The sequence below is a fragment of the Pseudophryne corroboree genome, chromosome 7 (assembly GCF_028390025.1).
Source record: "Pseudophryne corroboree isolate aPseCor3 chromosome 7, aPseCor3.hap2, whole genome shotgun sequence".
Taxonomy (NCBI): Eukaryota; Metazoa; Chordata; class Amphibia; order Anura; family Myobatrachidae; genus Pseudophryne; species Pseudophryne corroboree.
In genome coordinates this window covers 82,565,604-82,588,870 of record NC_086450.1, presented here as the reverse complement: position 1 = coordinate 82,588,870, position 23,267 = coordinate 82,565,604, and the positions used below count along the sequence as shown (strand labels likewise).

Sequence of the window (23,267 nt, the reverse complement as noted above, 5' to 3'; positions counted from 1 at the left end):
TACCTCAGCACACCAGCGCCATTTTCCCTTCACAGCTCCGCTGGAAGCAGCTCCCCAGGCTCTCCCCTGCAGTATCCTGATACAAGAAGGGTAAAAAAGAGAGGGGGGGGGGGGCACATAAATTTAGGCGCACATAAGATACTAAGCAGCTATTGGGTAAATCACTTTTTATAGTGTAAATCCCTGTGTTATATAGCGCTGTGGTGTGTGCTGGCATACTCTCTCTCTGTCTCCCCAAAGGACTTTGTGGGGTCCTGTCCTCAGTCTGAGCATTCCCTGTGTGTGTGCGGTGTGTCGGTACGGCTGTGTCGACATGTTTGATGAGGAGGGTTACGTGGAGGCAGAGCAGGGGCAGATAAGTGTGGTGTCGCCCCCGACGGGGCCGACACCTGATTGGATGGATATCTGGAAGGTCTTAACCGACAGTGTCAACTCCTTACATAAAAGGTTCGATGACGCAGCAGCCTTGGGACAGCCGGGGTCTCAGCCCGCGCCTGCCCAGGCGACTCAGAAGCAGTCAGGGGCTCATAAACGCCCGCTAGCTCAGATGGTAGACACAGATGTCGACACAGAGTCTGACTCCAGTGTGGATGAGGATGAGACAAATGTACAGTCTACAAAAGCCATCCGATGCATGATTACTGCAATGAAAGATGTATTGCATATTTCTGATATTAACCCGGTTACCACCAAGAGGGGTATTATGTTTGGGGAGAAAAAGCAGCCAGTGACTTTTCCCCCATCTGATGAATTAAATGATTTGTGTGAAGAAGCGTGGAGTTCCCCTGATAAGAAACTAGTGATTTCTAAGAGGTTACTGATGGCGTACCCTTTCCCGCCAACGGATAGGTTACGTTGGGAAACACCCCCTAGGGTGGACAAGGCGCTAACACGCTTATCTAAAAGGGTGGCACTGCCGTCTCAGGATACGGCCGCCCTAAAGGAGCCTGCGGATAGAAAGCCGGAAGCTATCCTGAAGTCTGTGTATACACACTCTGGTACTCTACTGAGACCTGCTATTGCTTCAGCCTGGATGTGTAGTGCTGCAGCAGCATGGACTGATACCCTGTCAGACAACATTGATTCCCTCGACAGTGATACTGTTTTGCTAACCATCGAACATATAAAAGACGTTGTCTTATATATGCGGGATGCCCAGAGGAACATTTGCCTGCTGGCATCTAGAATTAATACAATATCCATTTCTGCCAGGAGAGTATTATGGACTCGGCAGTGGACAGGTGATGCTGATTCTAAAAAACACATGGAGGTTTTGCCTTATAAGGGTGAGGAATTGTTTGGGGACGGTCTCTCGGACCTCGTATCCACAGCAACTGCTGGGAAGTCGACTTTTTTACCTCAGGTTCCCTCACAGCCTAAGAAAGCACCGTATTATCAAGTGCAGTCCTTTCGGCCTCAGAAAGGCAAGCGGGTCAGAGGAGCATCCTTTCTGGCCAGAGGCAAGGGTAGAGGAAAGAAGCTGCACCAGGCAGCCAGTTCCCAGGAACAAAAATCCTCTCCTGCTTCCACTAAGTCCACCGCATGACGTTGGGGCTCCACAGGCGGAGCCAGGTGCGGTGGGGGCGCGTCTCCGAAACTTCAGCAACCAGTGGGTTCGCTCACAAGTGGATCTCTGGGCTGTACAAATTGTATCTCAGGGATACAAGCTGGAGTTCGAGGCGACTCCCCCTCGCCGTTACCTCAAATCAGCCTTGCCAGCTGCTCCCAGGGAAAGGGAGGTAGTACTGGCGGCAATTCACAAGCTGTACCTCCAGCAGGTGATAATCAAGGTCCCCCTCCTTCAACAGGGCAGGGGTTACTATTCCACAATGTTTGTGGTACCGAAACCGGACGGTTCGGTGAGACCCATTCTGAATTTAAAATCCTTGAACACTTATATAAAGAAGTTCAAGTTCAAAATGGAATCGCTCAGGGCGGTTATTGCAAGCCTGGAAGAGGGGGATTTTATGGTGTCGCTGGACATCAAGGATGCTTACTTGCATGTCCCCATTTACCCACCTCACCAGGAATACCTCAGGTTTGTGGTACAGGACTGTCATTACCAATTCCAGACGTTGCCGTTTGGTCTCTCCACGGCACCGAGAATATGTACCAAGGTAATGGCCGAAATGATGATACTCCTTCGGAAGAAGGGAGTTATAATTATCCCGTACTTGGACGATCTCCTCATAAAGGCGAGGTCCAGAGAGCAGTTGTTGGTCAGCGTAGCACTCTCTCAGGAAGTGTTGCAACAGCACGGCTGGATTCTGAATATCCCAAAGTCGCAGCTGATTCCTGCGACGCGTCTGCTTTTCCTGGGCATGATTCTGGACACAGAACAGAAGAAGGTGTTTCTCCCGGTGGAGAAGGCCCAGGAATTGTCATCTCTGGTCAGGGACCTCCTTAAACCAAAACAGGTGTCGGTGCATCACTGCACGCGAGTCCTGGGAAAGATGGTGGCTTCTTACGAAGCAATTCCCTTCGGCAGGTTCCATGCAAGGATCTTTCAGTGGGATCTGTTGGACAAATGGTCCGGATCGCATCTTCAGATGCATCGGTTGATCACCCTGTCCCCAAGGGCCAGGGTGTCTCTGCTGTGGTGGCTGCAGAGTGCTCATCTTCTCGAGGGCCGCAGGTTCGGCATACAGGACTGGGTCCTGGTGACCACGGATGCAAGCCTCCGAGGATGGGGGGCAGTCACTCAGGGAAGAAACTTCCAAGGACAGTGGTCAAGTCTGGAGACTTCACTACACATAAATATACTGGAACTAAGTGCCATTTACAACGCCCTGAGTCAAGCAGAGCCCCTGCTTCAAAACCACCCAGTACTGATTCAATCAGACAACATCACGGCGGTCGCCCATGTAAACCACCAGGGCGGCACGAGAAGCAGGATGGCAATGGCAGAAGCCACAAGGATTCTTCGAGGGGCGGAGAATCACGTGCTAGCACTGTCAGCAGTGTTCATTCCGGGAGTGGACAACTGGGAAGCAGACTTCCTCAGCAGGCACGACCTCCACCCGGGAGAGTGGGGACTTCATCAAGAAGTCTTCACACAGATTGTAAATCGCTGGGAACTGCCACGGGTGGACATGATGGCGTCCCGCCTCAACAAAAAGCTAAAAAAATATTGCGCCAGGTCAAGGGACCCTCAGGCGATAGCTGTGGATGCACTAGTGACACCGTGGGTGTACCAGTCGGTTTATGTGTTCCCTCCTCTTCCTCTCATACCCAAGGTACTGAGGATAGTAAGAAAGAGAGGACAAAGAACTATACTCATCGTTCCGGATTGGCCAAGAAGAACTTGGTACCCAGAACTACAAGAAATGATCTCAGAGGACCCATGGCCTCTGCCTCTCAGACAGGACCTGTTACAGCAGGGGCCCTGTCTGTTCCAAGACTTACCGCGGCTGCATTTGACGGCATGGCGGTTGAACGCCGGATCCTAACGGAAAAGGGCATTCCAGATGAAGTGATTCCTACGCTGATAAAAGCTAGGAAGGATGTGACTGCCTGAAGTTCAGACGTTTGTTAAGGGAGTGCTGCATATATAAGCGGAGAAACGCGTATGTGGATGACCGTGAGTCTATAGCCGGCCGGCTCAACTGCTGAATAGGACACCTCTGTGGGCACAAAATTGCTGGTGGTATGAGCAACTGCATAATGCTATATTAACACCTTGACACTCGGACCCCAGTGCTAAGGGGATTAGGGAAATTCACTCCCAGATCCGTGTGTTGTACTAACTGCCTGCTATCAGAGACTGCCTATTAACAACTAATTTTGCTTCTCTTAAAAAAGACTAACAAATATAAGCTCACACTGCTGTTCTGTCTCTGCATCAGTTAACTTATGGGACATTGCTGCTATTTCATAATTAAACCCCGGTTGTGCAGGGGTAGAACAAGCGAAGGATAGATACAAATTTACTGCTTATTGAAATAGTCCCACGGACAATCTAGTATATTAAATATGGCAGGGACGCCTGCTGTATTATAGTAGTCACCTGTGAACGGATGCAAGAATCAGACCATTGTTCTTAGGTGGTTGAAAATATATTACTGTGATATATGGGCTTACTGTATGATATGAATACTGAACAGTAATTTTATTGTGTTTACCGGCTGGTAATTGGGGGAATTTTTTCCTTTTAATCTTTTTATGTTATTGAATAAATGTCTCATTTTTGGATGATATGCGCAGTTCCATTTTTTTCTTTTTCTTTCGGGCTTTCCAGATGAAGTGATTCCTACGCTGATAAAAGCTAGGAAGGATGTGACTGCCTGAAGTTCAGACGTTTGTTAAGGGAGTGCTGCATATTCAGCCCCCTTTTGTGCCTCCAGTGGCACCTTGGGATCTTAACGTTGTGTTGGATTTCCTGAAATCACACTGGTTTGAGCCATTTAAGAACGTGGAGCTAAAGTATCTCACGTGGAAGGTGGTCATGCTGTTGGCCTTAGCTTCGGCTAGGTGTGTGTCAGAATTGGCGGCTTTGTCATGTAAAAGCCCGTATCTGATCTTCCATATGGACAGGGCAGAATTGAGGACGCGTCCCCAATTTCTCCCAAAGGTGGTATCAGCGTTTCATTTGAACCAACCTATTGTGGTGCCTGCGGCTACTCGGGACTTGGAGGATTCCAAGTTGCTGGACGTAGTCCGGGCTTTGACAATTTATGTTTCCAGGACGGCTGGAGTCAGGAAAACTGACTCGCTATTTATCCTGCATGCACCCAACAAGCTGGGTGCTCCTGCTTCAAAGCAAACTATTGCTCGCTGGATCTGTTGCACGATTCAGCTGGCACATTCTGCGGCTGGACTGCCGCATCCTAAATCAGTAAAAGCCCATACCACAAGGAAGGTGGGCTCTTCTTGGGCGGCTGCCCAAGGGGTCTCGGCTTTACAGCATTGCCGAGCTGCTACTTGGTCGGGTTCAAACACATTTGCTAAATTCTACAAGTTTGATACCCTGGCTGAGGAGGACCTTGAGTTTGCTCATTCGGTGCTGCAGAGTCATCCGCACTCTCCCGCCCGTTTGGGAGCTTTGGTATAATCCCCATGGTCCTTACGGAGTTCCCAGCATCCACTAGGACGTCAGAGAAAATAAGAATTTACTCACCGGTAATTCTATTTCTCATAGTCCGTAGTGGATGCTGGGCGCCCGTCCCAAGTGCGGACTCTCTGCAATACATGTATATAGTTATTGCTTCACTAAAGGGTTATTGTTATGAGCCATCCGTACAAGGAGGCTCAGTTGTTGTTCATAATGTTAACTGGGTATGGTTATCACAAGCTGTACAGTGTGATTGGTGTGGCTGGTATGACTCTTACCCTGGATTCCAAATCATTTTCTTGTTGTGTCAGCTCTTCCGGGCACAGTTTCCCTAACTGAGGTCTGGAGGAGGGGCATAGAGGGAGGAGCCAGTGCACACCAGATAGTACCTAATCTTTCTTTTAGAGTGCCCAGTCTCCTGCGGAGCCCGTCTATTCCCCATGGTCCTTACGGAGTTCCCAGCATCTACTACGGACTACGAGAAATAGAATTACCGGTGAGTAAATTCTTATTTTTTTCTTTCTTTTAATTGAAGCCCGAGGTGCGTGGCTTCATCGCCCAGTGTCTGTGCAAAAACATGCTGGGGGTGTAGGACCTTGGACCCTCTCCAAAAGAAGAAGGGCCCCGTTACTCCCCAACCCCTCAGACCCAAAAGGCATACTGAGGGGAACAAGGGTCTGTGGGTCCCTCCTTGCCGAAGCGCAGAGGGACCCTCGAGTATCCCTAGGTTTGGCCAAAGCTTCCCCCTGGGGAATGAAACAGTCTCCAGCCCTCCCCAAAAGGAGAGGTCCTCGACAACTAGGGGAGAGGGTGGCCTATAAGGGTCTCACCTAAACCCAGAAACAAAAACGTGACTCACACACAAAAAACACAAAAGGTGCATGTGTAAGTGTATACACACACGTGAAAAATAAATAAATAAGGCCCCAGCCAGAAGGCCGGGAGAAAAGTAAAAATTATCCTTGCCCTAGCCAAATTGCCAGTGCAAGGGAAAGTGGGTGCAGACAGGAAGGGTTGAAGTGCTCCGTGCTAAAGTGCCCTAGGGCAAAGGTGGTCCGACTCCTCACTGCATTTCAGGCACCCCTGTCCCTTCCAGTTCTAGGGGCACAGAACACCTCAAACTTCAGACTGCTCCCGACCTCTCTGCCAGTCCAAGCTTCATACCCACTCTGTGCCAGGGTCAACCCCCAGTACGAGAGTAGATATTAATCCAGGCCGTTCCGGCTCCACGCAAGGGGCCCTATTTCATCCCCTTAGAAGGCAACGGATACTAAGCCCAGTTTTTCTCCACTCTCGACCAGAGGCATTGCCACACCCTGGCATGGTACTCCACAAGGTGTTTCTCCATTCAACACTAGGGACCTCTCACGCTCCCAGTGTAAGAACAGGTACTCCACCAAGTGTTTCCCTCGAGCAGGTACTACACTTGATCTTAGCCAAAAGGCAGAGAAGCGATGATGTCTGATATGTCATCTCAACTCACTGCAAATGCCAATAAGACTCAGCAACAAGCAGTGGCAAATCTAGCTGCTAAATATCCCCCCCTGTCCACTACTGGTGCACAAAAACGTGCTTTACCTGCACTTCTGTCAGATACTGATGATGATATACGGGATGATGGGGCTGATGTGGACCACATAAGCGGGGATTCCACCCCTAGACAGGGAATTGAACCCCTCATATTGGCTATTCGGGATGTGTTAAAGCTCCCCCTGGAGGATGCTAATAATCAGCAGTCATTTCTGCAGCGGGGTACACTGGTATTCCACAGGGAATAACATTGGGGTGTAGAGTAGGATCTTGATCCAAGGCACCAACAGGCTGAAAGCTTTGACTGTTCCCAAGATGCTCAGCGCCGCCTCCTCTATAACCCCGCCTCCGTGCACAGGAGCTCAGTTTGTAAGTTGGTGCCTGCAGTGCAGGCAGCTAACAGGCAGGGCTGCTCCAGCAGCCCTAAGAAGAGCTATTTTAAAGTACTAGGCCTCATGATGTCAGCTTTCAACATGGTGGAGTATGCTCAATTTCATTCCCGCCCTCTGCAGAAATGGATTCTTGCCAAGTGGGACGGCCTGCCTCACCGGATCAGGTCTCAAATGATCTCCTTGTCTCCGGAGGTCCGTCTGTCACTGGCCTAGTGGCTACAGGACCAATGATTGAGCAGGGGTTGTCCCTTCTGGATCTCCAACTGCTTTGACTCTTGCCCTGCCTTTGCTACAGAACAGGCCTGTTCAAGTACAGTCAGACAACGCCACTACGGTGGCGTACATAAATCATCAAGGCGGCACTCAAAGCCGCATGGCAATGATGGAAGTGTCAAAGATTTTTCAATGGGTGGAACGCCATCTGCCAGCCATATCGGCAGTGTTCATTCCGGGGGTCCTCAACAGGGAAGCGGACTTCCTCACTCGTCGGGACGTACACGCCGGAGAGTGGAGCCTTTATACAGAAGTATTTCAACTCCTAGTGGACAAGTGGGGCCTACCATATGTAGACCTGATGGCGTCTCAACACAATCACGAGGTTCCGGTCTTCGGAGCAAGAACAAGGGATCCTCAAGCGACATTCGTGGACACACTGACAATTTCATGGAACTTTCGGCTGCCGAACGTGTTCCCTCCGGTGTCACTCCCGCCCAGAGTAGTGAGGAAGTTCAAGCAAGAAGGAGGAATCCTTCTAATAGCTCCAGCGTGGCCAAGACGCGTCCGCTTCTGCTTCCGCAACGACCAGACCTGCACGATCAGGGCCCTTGTGTTTACCAGGATTTGGCCCGACTGGCTTTGACGGCGTGGCTCTTGAAGCTTCCGTACAGAGGGCCAAAGGATTTTCTGAGGTGGTCATTCAAACTATGATGAAGGCCCGTAAGTCAGCTTCTGCTCGGATTTACCATAGGGTCTGGAATTCTTACTTTGCTTGGTGCGCATCTAACAATCATGACGTTTAAAAGTTTAGTACGGCCAAACTTTTGGCCTTCCTACAACAGGGCCTGGACTTGGGCCTTCAGCTGGCCTCCCTCAAGGTTCATATTTCTGCCTTGTCGGTATGGTTTCAGAGAAAAATTGCGACTCTGCCTGATGTTCATACATTCATTTTACGGATTCAACCTCCCTATGCCCCACCTGTGGCTCCTTGGGATGTCGGTGGTTCTGGAGGCTTTGCAAGAGTCTCCGTTTTTAAACCTCTTGAATCTGCAGACCTAGAGTGGCTTTCCCTCAAGGTCTTGTTTCTGCTGGCTATTGCTAGACGGGTATCAGATTTGGGTGCCATGGGGGTCATTCCGAGTTGATCACCCGCTAGCAGTATTTAGCAGCCGTGCAAACGCATTGTCGCCGCCCACCAGGGAGTGTATTTTTCGCTTTGCAGAATTGCGCACGCCTGTGCAACAGAGCGCCTGCAAACACATTTTGTGCAACACAAGACCAGCCCTGTAGTTACTTATCCTGTGCGATGATTCTAACGATGGAGGGACGGCTTTTGACATCACACACCCGCCCAGCCACGCCTGCATTTTCCCCGACACGCCTGTGTTTTTCTAAGCATTCCCTGAAAACGGTCAGTTGACACCCAGAAACGCCCACTTTCTGTCAATCACCTTGCGGCCGTCTGTGCGAATGTAATCGTTGCTAGAACCAGTGCAAAACCACAATGGACTTTGTACCCGTACGACACGTGTGCGCATTGCGGATCATACACATGCGCAGATTAGCCGTTTTTCTCACTGATCGCTACGCTGTGAACAACGGCAGCTAGCGATCAACTCGGAATGACCCCCCTTGTCTTGTAGGTCCCCCTATCTGATTTTTCACCATGACCGGGTGGTCCTTCGAACGCGCCCTGGTTATCTACCTAAGGTGGTGTCTTCTTACCACCTTAACCAGGAGATTGTGGTTCCGGCCTTTGTCTCTCCAGATTTATCCTCCAAAGAGCGTTCTTTGGATGTGGTACGGGCTCTCCGTATCTATGTGAAGAGGACAGCCTCTGTTAGGAAGTCTGATTCTCTCTTTCTACTGTTTGATTTTCACAAACGTGGCTGGCCTGCTAAAAGGCAGACCTTGGCCAGATGGATTAGAATGGTAATTGCACATGCTTATGTACAGGCTGGCCTTCCAGCTCCTGCTACCATCAAAGCCCATTCTACTCGGTCTGTTGGACCTTCTTGGGCGGCCCACCGTGGTGCGACCCTTGAACAATTGTGCAAGCCGGCTGCATGGTCCTCAGTGAACACGTTCATAAGGTTCTGTGCCTTCGATACTTCCGCCTGCCAGGATGCTTCCTTTGGATGCCGGGTTCTTGTGCCCGCTACAGTGCGTCCCCTCCCATAAGGAACTGCTTTAGGACATCCCCGATGTTATTCCCTGTGGAATACCAGTGTACCCCGCTGCAGAAAAGGAGATTTATGGTAAGAACTTACCTTTGTTAAATCTCTTTCTGCGAGGTACACTGGATTCCACAGGGCGCCCAGCCTGACGCACTTAGCTTCTTTGGGTTGGTATGGCATTAGCCGCTGATACCTTCTCCTGACGTGAGAATGTGGTGTCTGTGGCTACTAACTGTTGTCGTCTCTTATACCTGCTACTGCATTGGACTGGTTGACAAAACTGAGCTCCTGTGCACGGAGGCGGGGTTATAGAGGAGGCGGCGCTGAGCATCTTGGGAACAGTCAAAGCTTTTAGCCTGTTGGTGCCTCGGATTAAGATCCTACTCTACACCCCGATGTTATTCCCTGTGGAATCCAGTGTACCCCGCTACAGAAAGAGATTTAACAAAGGTAAGTTCATACCATAAATCTCCTTTTTCCTCTCACAAGACAAACTGACAATCACATTTCCTGACTCCAAGAAATTGGATGATTTATTTAAAATAGCCTGCAAGAATCCAGATAAAAAATATCAGGTGTCCAAACGGGTTTTGCATACATTCCCCTTTGCCCCTGAAGGCAGGAAATTCTGGGAAGAGTCTCCAGCAGTAGACGTCTCCGTCTCTCGCCTTTCTAAAAAGGCGGTACTCCCTGCTCTGGGCTCCTTTACGGTAAAGGACCAGGCAGATAGGAAAATAGAAACCACTCTGAAATATATCTACACTGCTGCAGGTGTAGCTCAAAGACCGGTCATTGCAGGTTGCTGGATGACACATGCAATTCATTCCTGGGCTACTCAAATTCAGGAAGGTCTTGCGGGTGATATGACCTTAGTTACTACTGTAACTTTCCTGAAACACATTCAGGAAACACATTCAGTCCTCTGTGACTCCCTTAAAGAGATTGGCAATATTAATGCTAGGACCGCAGCTATGGCTGTGTCTGCACGCAGAGCCATATGGTTACGTCAGTGGATTGCTGACGCTGACTCCAAACGTAATGTGGAATCTCTTCCCTTCACATGTGAATGGCTTTTTGGGGGTGAATTGGACGCATGGATTTCCAAAGCTACTTCTGGGAAATACAAGTTTCTCCCTTCGGGGACTCCGCCTACTAGGAGTACCTACCCGGGACCGTCTACTCAGTCCTTTCGGTCCTCCAGATTTCGATCTAGTGCCAGGGGGGCCTCCAACGCAGCTAGAGGCTCCAGCGGTAAACCTAAGAAACCAGCCTTTGCCGGATCTCAGGTCCAGAGCACCAGTTCTGCTTCCGCAAAGACTTCAGCATGACGGTGCCCACCCACCCCGAGGGGATCTCGTGGTGGGAGCTTGGTTACGTCACTACAGCCACATCTGGGACGGTTCCTGCCAAGATGCTTGTGTAAGGGACCTTATAAAGGTAACAAACATTTGAAAGAGATTGAAGAAAACTCTCTGGAGCTGCAGAGATGTGCATGGTTTAATGGTTAGCATTACTGCCTCACAGCACTGAGGTCATGGGTTCGATTCCCACCTTGGACCTAACTGCGGAGTTTGTATATTCTTCCCGTACTTGCGTGGGTTTCCTCTGGGTACTCCCGTTTCCTCCCACACTCCAAAAATATACTGGTAGGTAAATTGGCTCACAAAAATTAACCCTAGCGTGAATGTGTCTGTGTGTACATGTGATAGGAAATATAGATTGTAAGCTCCCCTGGGGCAGGGACTGATGTGAATGGCCAAATATTCTCTGTACAGTGCTGCGGAATATGTATGCACTATATAAATAACTGGTAATAATAATAATCTCTCAGGGTTACAAGCTGCAGTTCAACGGTGCTCCTCCCCAACGATTTTTCAAATCAGGCTTACCAGCTTTGGAAAATATGCATGGTACGCTACTACTGTACATAAACAAGCTGGTCCCGTCCCAGGTCATTGTTCCAGTACCAATACAACAACGAGGACAGGGTTACTACTCTATTCTATTCGTAGTACCAAAACAAGACGGGTCTGTGAGACCCATTCTGAATCTGAAGTCCTTGAATCCTTACCTGAAGGTTTTCAAATTCAAGATGGAATCTTTGAGAGCAGTGCTCGCAGGCAGGAACAACAGGAATTCCTAGTGTCCCTGGATATCAAGGACGCTTACCTCCATATCCCAATTTGGCCTCCTCATCAGGCCTATCTGTGGTTCACCCTACTGAACGATCACTACCAGTTTCAGGCGTTACCCTTCGGCCTGTCTACAGCTCTTAGGGTGTTCACAAAGGTGATGGCGAAATGAAGTTTCAGCTCAGGGTCCAGGGGGTCAACGTAATTCCATACCTGGATGATCTCCTGATAAAAGCTAGTTCCAGGGCGCTTCTATTGCTCCATATAGATTGCACTATCCAACTTCTGTCTCACCACGGGTGGATCCTCAATCTGCAGAAGTCCCACCTGGAACCGTCTCATCGGCTCCTGTTTCTAGGGATGCTCCTGGATACTGTAGCATAGAAAGTGTTCCTCCCAGAAGAAAAAGTGAGAGCACTTCAAGAAATGGTTTGCATGCTGCTCCGACCTGCTCGAGTATCCATTCATCTTTGCATAAAATTGATGGGAAAGATGGTGGACTCATACGAGGCGATACAGTTTGGAAGGTTTCATGCCAGACTGTTCCAATTGGACATCCTGAACAAGTGGTCCGGTTCCCATCTTCAGATGCACCGGATGATTCGGCTGTCACCCCGGGCCAGGATTTCACTCCTGTGGTGGCTATAGTCTTCCAACCTGCTGTAGGGTCGATGCTTTGTGATTAAGGATTGGATCCTCCTCACGACGGATGCGAGTCTGAGAGGATGGGGAGCTGTCACCCAGGGGGCGCAGTTCCAGGACAGGTGGTCTGCCCAAGAAGCCCTCCTTCCGATCAACATCTTAGAACTTCGGGCTATCTACAATGATCTGATTCAGGCCTCTACTCCGGGATCGGGCGATCCAGATTCAGTCGGACAATGCCACGGCCGTGTCGTACATCAATCGACAAGGAGGGACAAAAAGCAGAGCCTGCATGTGAGAAGTGTCAAGAATACTCTTCTGGGCGGAAAGAAATGCAAGAGCACTGTCCGCAATATTCATTCCGGGGTTGGACAACTGGGAAGCGGACTTCCTCAGTCGCCACGATCTCCACCCAGGAGAGTGGGGACTATACCCTCAGGTGTTTCAACAGATCATTGACAGGTGGGGCTGCCCACGATTAACATGATGGCCTCTCGTCTGAACAAGAAGCTTCGTTGCTATTGCTCGTGAACCTGATACCCTCAGGTGAGCGCAGTGGATGCGCTGACAATGCCTTGGCCTTACCAGCTGGTCTACCTATTTCTGCCGATTCCATTGATCCCCAGGCATCAAGGAGTGCAGGCAATCTTGATTGCACCGGATTGACCCTGAAGAGCTTGTATGCGGCTCTTCTGGACATGTCCTTAGAGGACCCTTGGCCTCTGCCGCTAAGAAGAGATCTTCTTCAGCAAGGACCGTTCGTCTACCTGGACTTACGGCAGCTCCGTTTGACGGCATGGAAGTTGAGCGGAACATCCTAGCTCACAAAGGGCTTTCCAAAAAGGTCATTGCCACTATGGTGCAAGCCAGAAAACCTGTGACGTCAAAACACCATCATCATATCTGGCGGAGATATGTCTCTTGGTGCGAGGAACGCACATATCCATCTGCAGAATTCCACTTGGGGAGATTCCTTTGTTTCCTGCAGGCTGGAGTGGATAAAGGCTTACGTCTTGGATCCATTAAGGTCCAGATTTCAGCTCTTTCCAGAAGAAGTTGGCTCTCCTGCCGGAAGTTCAGACCTTCTTGCAAAGGGTGCTTCACATACAACCTCCGTTTGTGCCGCCTACGGCACCTTGGGATTTGGATGTGGTGTTATGCTTTCTACAGTCCTCCTGGTTTGAACCTCTGATGACGGTAGAAGACAAGTTACTCACGTGGAAGACTGTGATGTTACTGGCCCTGGCTTTTGCTAGACGTGTCTCAGAATTAGGCGCTTTATCGTGTAAAAGTCCCTACTTGTTCTTTTACGAGAACAGAGCGGAGCTCAGGACTAGACAGCAGTTCCTGCCAAAGGTGGTCTCCGTGTTTCACTTGAATCAGCCTATTGTGATTCCGTCCGGTTCTGACACTTCTGTCCCTCCAGAGGCATTGGATGCAGTGCGAGCCTTGAAAATCTATGTCAAAAGGACGGCTCGGATCAGAAAGACGGATTCCTTGTTCGTGCTGTATGATGCACGGAAAAAGGGTTGCCCTGCTTCAAAGCAGTCTATTGCTCATTGTATTCGGCATACTATCCAACAGGCCTATGTGTCGGCGGCCTTAACTGTTCCACAGTCTCTGAAGGCCCACTCAGTGGGGTTTTCCTGGGCGGCTGCCCGTGGAGTATCGGCCCTCCAACTGTGCTGAGCTGCTACATGGTCGGGGAAGAACACCTTTGTGAAGTTCTACAAATTTGATACCCTGGCCAAAGAGGATACCCAGTTTGGGCAGGCCGTGCTTCAGATGTTTCCGCACGTTCCTACCCGTTCTGGAAGCTTTGGGACATCCCCATCATACTAATCTGTCCCCAATATCCCTTATGGATGCTAGAGAAAATAGGATTTTAAATACCTACCGGTAAATCCTTTCTCGTAGTCCATAAGGGATATTGGGCGCCCGCCTCTGTGCGGTGACTTTCTGCAGGTTCTCTGTTAGGTGTTACCTGTTCAGTTATTGCTGTTAATGTTGGCAGCCGTTGCTGGCCCGGTTATGTTTTGGTGTGCTGGTGTGTAAATCTCAGCACACTTATTGTTGTTAGATTCCTTCTCTCAAGGGGTGGTCTTCGGGATGCACAATGTCTGGATCCCCGCGCACAGTATACCGGCGCTGGGATCCCGACACCCGGCATACCGACAGCTATTCTCCCTCGTGGGGGTCCACGACCCCCCTGGAGGGAGAATAAATAGCGTGCACCGTGCCCGCAGCGTGGCGAGCACAGCGAGCCCGCAAGGGGCTCCTTTGCGCTCGCCACACTGTCGGTATGCCGACGGTCGGGCTCCCGGCGCCGGTATGCTGGTCACCGGGAGCCCAGCCGCCGGCATACCAAACTACACCCCTCTCAAGTATGTAATTCTCCTTTGGGCACTGTTTTACCTATAACTGATCTGTAGGAGGAGGCATAGAGGGGATGAGCCAGCACACCCAGTTGAAGAAATTTAAAGTGCACTGGCTCCTTTGGACCCGTCTATACCCCATTATACTAATCTGTCCCCAATATCCCTTATGGGCTATGAGAAAAGGATTTACCGGTAGGTATTTAAAATCCTATTTTTTCAACTTTTTCATACTTTATGATCCACATGGACTACAATTGGGAATAGTAACCTGTGCCGACGCAGCAGTAGCGGAGCGAGGCACCTTGCCCGAAGCATGGCGTGCCATGCAAGGGGACACGGTGCACTAATTGGGGTTCCCCGTCACTTTACGAAGAAAACAACATCCCAAAAAGTTTTTAAAAAAAACCTCATGTCGACCTTATTTCATGTCGACCTTGTTCATGTCGACCGAATGCATGTAGACTAATAGTGGTCGACTTAATGACTGTCGACTTAAGTGTGGTCAACCTAATGACCCATACCCATGCAGACTCGCATCTTTAACCAGTATAACATACAGATGCAAGTGGATTAGATATTAACTAATAAAAGTGATATTGTTTTTAGCATATGGTTAGTGGAGAAAGTAGCTAATAGTGATTACCCCATGATAATAGACTTCTGTTTTATTAAAACATTTAATAAGATAGCTACTAGCACTAAATTTCTGCAGCAAGGTACACTGGGATTCCACAGGGAATACATTGGGGTGTAGAGTTGGATCTTGATCCGAGGCACCAACAGGCTAAAGCTTTGACTGCTCCCAGGATGCATTGCATGGCCTCCTCTATAACCCTGCCTCCGTGCACAGGAGCTCAGTTTGTAAGTTGGTGCCTGCTAACAGGGGGAGCTGCGCTAGGCAGACCTGAAAAGAGCTTTTTTTAGAAGACTTCAAAGGCCGCAGCACTTTCTATGTTATTATGACATGCTGTGCTGCGGCTCCATCACCTCCCTAGCAGCATGCATACTCCCGTGGCCGGTTCCCGGGTACTTGCAGTGGAGGCGCACCGGTTCACAGGCACACCGCCGCTGACGCTCTCCAGGATCGCGTGGCTCACATCAGGGAGGAGGTAAGAGTGTCCCCCAGGTGGGACCCGACTGTAAATCGCGGTCCGAGGAGATGGACCGCGCTGCTGGCGTGGACATTGTACTGCACAGGGACCACACTGTATCTACCAGGGCAGGGAGCACAGGTCAGATTTTATTTAAATCCGTTTTACATAGGCTCCACAGTACCCGGTGGTGAGGAACCAGCATAGGGTAAAAGGCGCTGACCTGTAGCCCCTCCCCCAGCTCCGGCCACCATCTACTGCTGGTGTTCCTGCCCTGGAGATGCATTTCACTCTCCCTCACTCCCTGACAGAGATTTTGGCGCCATCTTTACACAAGTAGCTGGGCTGATCTCCGGGACTGCAGGGCAATGTCTCTTCTGTAAATCCGCCTGCCTCATCAGCGCTGTGCATTTACAGTCACCTAAGTATTCTACGTCATTTTAGACAGTGTTAGTTAAGAACAAGTATACTTCTACCTGAATATTTAGTACAAGTATTCCGAGATATACATCCAGTATCTACTGTGCATTGTTATATCTATGTATACATATATACTGTATATATGTAATTTCTCATACGTCCTAGAGGATGCTGGAGATACCATTAGAACCATGGGGTATAGACGGGATCCATAGGAGACATGGGCACTCCCTCTATGCCCCTCCTCCAGACTCCAGTTTTAGAATTGTGCCCAGTGAGACTGGACGCACTAAGGGGGAGCTCTACTGAGTTTCTCTGTAAAGACTTTTTGTTAGGTTTTTTATTTTCTGGGAGACTGCTGGCAACAGTCTCTCTGCTGTGTGGGACTTAGGGGAGACAAGTATGACCCACTTCCAGTGAGTTCATGGGCTCTGCTTCTGGCTACAGGACACCATTAGCTCCTGAGGGTTTGATCGCTGGGTACGCTCAGATGCTCGCTCCCGCAGCCGGCCATCACCCCCTTTCAGAGCCAGAAGTCAGAAGACAGGTGAGTAACCGAAGAAAAGAAGACCTCTTCAGTGACGGCATTTGCAGAGGTACCGTGCAGCGGGCAGACACTGCGCGCCAAGCTCCCACTCACACAGCACTGAAAACAATCCTCATAAGCACACTGGCAAGAGGGGACATTAGTGCCGCGGCACTGTCCCAACCCCTGCCAGTATAAATATTGAAAAAAGCGAGACAGAAGCGCGCCATGACGGGGGCGGAGCTTCTTCCTCACAGCTCACGGCGCCATTTCCGCTCCACAAGCTGCAGAGACGCTGGTCCTCCACACACACTGACAAGTACCAGGGGTGCAAAACGGAGGGGGGAGGCATATAAGTGGTGCAATGTATATACATATATATATATATATATATGGTGAAATGTAGTTGGCACTCGATGATCTTAGCACAATACCGGGGTGCCCTCCTTCTGAAATGCACAATCACACGGTAGGCGAAACTGGGAGACAGATGTCCACTGACCCCATATCACAAAACCAGGCGGCACTCCACGGATTTCAATATAGAAAAAAAAATTTTATGTGAGAAACAGCATGAGGGTCCAACGTTTCAACACCGCGGCGGGTGTTTTTTTTCAAGGACACATGGTGAAGCAAACAAAATTAAAACAATTCTTACCTTATATGCTTTACACAATCCACTACTGTCACGCGAGGGCGGTGGGCGGGAGCACCTCCGGCAACCGGCGTCCGGCCGCGTGTGATGACGTGACCGTTGCTAGGCGACCAAACGAAGCCCAGTCCGGCTCATCTCGCGTGATGAGTAAGTGCCGTCACCAGGCAACCAGACGCGCTCAGTCCAGCGCCACTCGCGGAGACAGGTGGAGAGTGCTGTAAAGATAAAGTGCAATGTGCATGTGAACAGTGACCAATATATGTGTGACACATGGCTTAAGAAGGGAAACATATAAACGTTTCCAACGTGATATAGTGGGTTAAAAACAGACTGTGCATTGCATGCATGGGGAACGTATATTACGTGCAGGTCCCTGTGATTCTATGTCAGCTGTAGCTTTTAAATGGGCTCTGTATGACTATACTGTATGTAGACAAAGCTAAGGACAAAACTACATAAATCTGGAATCACATGAAAAAACATAATCAGCAGCCCTAATTCAGGCTAATTAAACAGATGTGAAAACACAGAGTAAAATGCTGAAGACATTGGACCACTAGAAAGACATTTACAAGAAAATGCTCCATGATACTTTTTCATTGAGTCCGTTGGGAGCTACAGTATTAAGGCGGACCATCCATCGGGTTTCACACTGAGACAATAGCTTTTGTCTATCGCCACCTCTGTTGGAGATAGGGATGTGGTCCACAATTTGATATTTCAGGATGGCTAACGAATGTTGACACAGTTTGAAATGCCGTGCTACTGGCTGGTCATTATCCTTGCCCTCAATCGCAGCTTTAATGGCAGACCGATGGAGAGCCATACGTTCTTTAAAGGTTCTAATGGTCTGTCCAACATACAATAGCCCGCAGGGACATATGATAACATAAATGACATATTGTGTACTGCATGTAAGGAAATGATGTATCTTGTATTTCTTGCCAGTTTTAGGATGTTGGAATAAAGAACCAGATATAAGATAGTTGCACGTAGTACATGAGGGACATTTAAAACAGCCTTTGCGTGTGGACATAGTTACTTTAGGTGACACATCTGTGTGGACAAGCAAGTCCCGGAGATTTCGACCACGCCTGTAACTAGGCATCACTGATTTATTGTGAAAGCATGGTAATGCGGTATCACTTTTAACTATGGGCCAGAGAGCACTTACCGCTCTAGGTATTACTGCACTGGCGGTGGTGTACTCGGTGACCAACGGTATTTTGGTTGAAAGTGTTTCACACGGTTTCGGCTGTAGTAATGATGTCCGAGATTTTGTCAACATCTCCATTTTCTGTTGATATAACTTGTTGTGTGGATAGCCTCTGATTTTGAATTTGTCCACCACCTGTGTCAGTGCCAAATCCAATTCATCGGAATTACTGGTGATCCGTGCCACCCTGGTCATCTGGGACTTTGGTAGTCCTGCTTTCAAGGCCGGCGGGTGGAAGCTTGCATGTTCCAAAAGAGTGTTTCGGTCGGTAGCTTTATGAAAGACGGCAGTGTGGATGTGTCGGTCCTTAATGGAGATAGCAACATCTAAATAATGGATCACTTCTGTACTGTACTGATACGTGAATCGAATTGGCGACTCGGCTAGGTTGATGGATGACAGGAGTTGTTGTAGACTGTCTTCATCACCTGTCCAAAACAGGATCAGGTCATCAATGTATCTCTTGTAGAGGAGAATGTTGTTGCTAATCCGAGGGTTAGAAAAGAATAACTCATGTTCTTTGGCGAACATATAAACGTTTGCTAGCGACGGCGCTATGCAAGAACCCATAGCGCAGCCGGTTACTTGTTCATAATATTTCCCGTTGTGTAAAAAATAATTGCGTTGAAGGGTCAATTTTAGCAAAGTGATGAACAATTCAATGTCCAATGCCTGAAAGTTGTTATTTTCAAGGAATGTTTTCATAATAGCCAACCCTTCCGTGTGTGGGATCACGGAGTATAAGTTCTTGACATCCAATGTGCACATAATTGTGTCAGCAGGAAGCACATCTATGGACGTCAAAAGATTCAAGAGATCTGTTGTATCTCTTAAGTGTGTTGTTTGACTGGTCACCAAAGGTTGCACCATCCGATCCAGGAACTTTGAAATAGAATAATATAAAGAGTCCCTTGCTGATATAATGGGCCTTATCGGTGGGTTTTTCACATCCTTGTGAATCTTCGGCAAGGAGTAAATTACCGGTACCTTGGGAAATTTTTGTATTAGACCATTTTTACTTTTTTCGTCAATTTTACCTTGATTGAATGCTGATAATAGAAGCTTATCGACCTCCAATTTGTACCGGGCAGTTGGATTGCCCTGTAGTCTCCTGTATGTTGTATTGTCAGATAAAAGTTCATCTAGATTTTTGATGTACTGTGTTTTATCCTGTATGATAATGGCACCGCCTTTGTCGGCTGGACGTATTATGATGGTAGGGTCCTCAGATAGTGTTTTCAAAGCCATTTGTTCACCCTTAGAAAGATTTGGAAAGATCTTAGGCTGCGCCATCTCGTATCTCTCGACGGCATTGTCCAATAATCTAGAGAATGACTTGATAGAAGCATTTGTGCTCTGCGGATCAAAAGAAGATGTTGATTTAATAAAAGCGGCCTTGTGTGGGCCTTCACTTGGCTGGTGCTGAAAAAATTCACGCAATCTCAGTGATCGTTCAAAGCGATACTGTTCGGTGCGCCATTTAAAAGAATCATGTTGGTTGGTAGGTATAAATGACAATCCTCTGTTTAGAAGCCTGGTCTCATCAGATGATAGCGTTCTGGATGATAAATTGAAGATTAGATCTATGTTTTCTTTTTGTTTTTGTTGCCGGCTGGTGGTTTTGTAGATCCTCTGGTTTTGCTGGCCCCTTCGGGTGTATCGGTTGGAGGGGTGTCGACTTTTGACCGGGTTGCTGCCCGAGAACTGGTTCTGTTTGGTGATTTTGCGTCGTCCGAATCCTGGACTAAAAAATCACTGTCACTGTTGTCAGAGTCCTGGCGTTTGGGATTCTTGTAAGATCTATTTCTCCAGGACTGTAGTTTATTCATAAACCTTGGATTGGTGGTTTCAGAGCCGTGTAACCACCGATACACCTTGTGTTCTTCATAGTCTGCGAGAACAACTTGTAATTTGTTCTTTTTATATTGGATCAATTCCCGCTTGTAATTGTTGACTTGGACCAGCAACTTGTCCCATTGGGACTGATATGAGGCATCTTCAAGTAATGTTCTGTTAGTTGTTTCATATGCAGCAATGTTGGACCGATACTTGGTGAGTTCTTTCCCGGACTCCTCTATTACAAGTAGCATTAAGTCCATGCTGCACTTGTTTAGTATCATTGTCTATTTCCTGCAGAACTCGGTATTGCTGCGACCTATGGTCGGAATGTTTTTTACCCGAAAGCCTCGTGGGATCTTCTTGGCACGATAGTAGTCGGATAAAGAAGTGCCGTGCAACAGATAATCCGTTTCTTTCTTTTTCAGACGTAACAGGTGATGATAGACCTTGGTAACAGGTGATGATATTGAAAATCCGTGGAGTGCCGCCTGGTTTTGTGATATGGGGTCAGTGGACATCTGTCTCCCAGTTTCGCCTACCGTGTGATTGTGCATTTCAGAAGGAGGGCACCCCGGTATTGTGCTAAGATCATCGAGTGCCAACTACATTTCACCATATGCAATTTGGGTTGTGCCATCAGCCCTAAAGAAGTGTGGCACCCTATCACCAATTTTTTGCTCATTGACAGAGTTTTGCTTTTTTTTCTGCTATATAATTGTTAAAGCAAGCATTTGTTTTTAACCATTCACCTTGCTGTGATATTGCATGTACTGGAAACACCAATAGAGCAGCATGGATCCCTTGGAATCCACTCATACCAGCATGCCCGACTCAGACCGTGTTCTCAGTTACACAGAAACTGAGGCTTCAGCAATTCTGTTTAAAGAAGATTTTCTCACCAATCAAGATAACATCACAGTGGATGAGGTCTATCATCACCTGTTACGTCTGAAAAAGAAAGAAACGGATTATCTGTTGCACGGCACTTCTTTATCCGACTACTATCGTGCCAAGAAGATCCCACGAGGCTTTCGGGTAAAAAACATTCCGACCATAGGTCGCAGCAATACCGAGTTCTGCAGGAAATGGACAATGATACTAAACAAGTGCAGCATGGACTTAATGCTACTTGTAATAGAGGAGAAAGAACTCACCAAGTATCGGTCCAACATTGCTGCATATGAAACAACTAACAGAACATTACTTGAAGATGCCTCATATCAGTCCCAATGGGACAAGTTGCTGGTCCAAGTCAACAATTACAAGCGGGAATTGATCCAATATAAAAAGAACAAATTACAAGTTGTTCTCGCAGACTATGAAGAACACAAGGTGTATCGGTGGTTACACGGCTCTGAAACCACCAATCCAAGGTTTATGAATAAACGACAGTCCTGGAGAAATAGATCTTACAAGAATCCCAAACGCCAGGACTCTGACAACAGTGACAGTGATTTTTTAGTCCAGGATTCGGACGACGCAAAATCACCAAACAGAACCAGTTCTCGGGCAGCAACCCGGTCAAAAGTCGACACCCCTCCAACCGATACACCCGAAGGGGCCAGCAAAACCAGAGGATCTACAAAACCACCAGCCGGCAACAAAAACAAAAAGAAAACATAGATCTAATCTTCAATTTATCATCCAGAACGCTATCATCTGATGAGACCAGGCTTCTAAACAGAGGATTGTCATTTATACCTACCAACCAACATGATTCTTTTAAATGGCGCACCGAACAGTATCGCTTTGAACGATCACTGAGATTGCGTGAATTTTTTCAGCACCAGCCAAGTGAAGGCCCACACAAGGCCGCTTTTATTAAATCAACATCTTCTTTTGATCCGCAGAGCACAAATGCTTCTATCAAGTCATTCTCTAGATTATTGGACAATGCCGTCGAGAGATACGAGATGGCGCAGCCTAAGATCTTTCCAAATCTTTCTAAGGGTGAACAAATGGCTTTGAAAACACTATCTGAGGACCCTACCATCATAATACGTCCAGCCGACAAAGGCGGTGCCATTATCATACAGGATAAAACACAGTACATCAAAAATCTAGATGAACTTTTATCTGACAATACAACATACAGGAGACTACAGGGCAATCCAACTGCCCGGTACAAATTGGAGGTCGATAAGCTTCTATTATCAGCATTCAATCAAGGTAAAATTGACGAAAAAAGTAAAAATGGTCTAATACAAAAATTTCCCAAGGTACCGGTAATTTACTCCTTGCCGAAGATTCACAAGGATGTGAAAAACCCACCGATAAGGCCCATTATATCAGCAAGGGACTCTTTATATTATTCTATTTCAAAGTTCCTGGATCGGATGGTGCAACCTTTGGTGACCAGTCAAACAACACACTTAAGAGATACAACAGATCTCTTGAATCTTTTGACGTCCATAGATGTGCTTCCTGCTGACACAATTATGTGCACATTGGATGTCAAGAACTTATACTCCGTGATCCCACACACGGAAGGGTTGGCTATTATGAAAACATTCCTTGAAAATAACAACTTTCAGGCATTGGACATTGAATTGTTCATCACTTTGCTAAAATTGACCCTTCAACGCAATTATTTTTTACACAACGGGAAATATTATGAACAAGTAACCGGCTGCGCTATGGGTTCTTGCATAGCGCCGTCGCTAGCAAACGTTTATATGTTCGCCAAAGAACATGAGTTATTCTTTTCTAACCCTCGGATTAGCAACAACATTCTCCTCTACAAGAGATACATTGATGACCTGATCCTGTTTTGGACAGGTGATGAAGACAGTCTACAACAACTCCTGTCATCCATCAACCTAGCCGAGTCGCCAATTCGATTCACGTATCAGTACAGTACAGAAGTGATCCATTATTTAGATGTTGCTATCTCCATTAAGGACCGACACATCCACACTGCCGTCTTTCATAAAGCTACCGACCGAAACACTCTTTTGGAACATGCAAGCTTCCACCCGCCGGCCTTGAAAGCAGGACTACCAA

At 48.0% G+C, this 23,267-nt stretch overlaps 1 pseudogene; it reads right to left on the bottom strand.

Moving 5' to 3' along the window:
• Positions 1-6,433: 6,433 nt before the first annotated feature.
• Positions 6,434-6,506, bottom strand: LOC134946715 (U2 spliceosomal RNA; annotated as a pseudogene).
• Between the last annotated feature and the right edge of the window lie 16,761 nt (positions 6,507-23,267).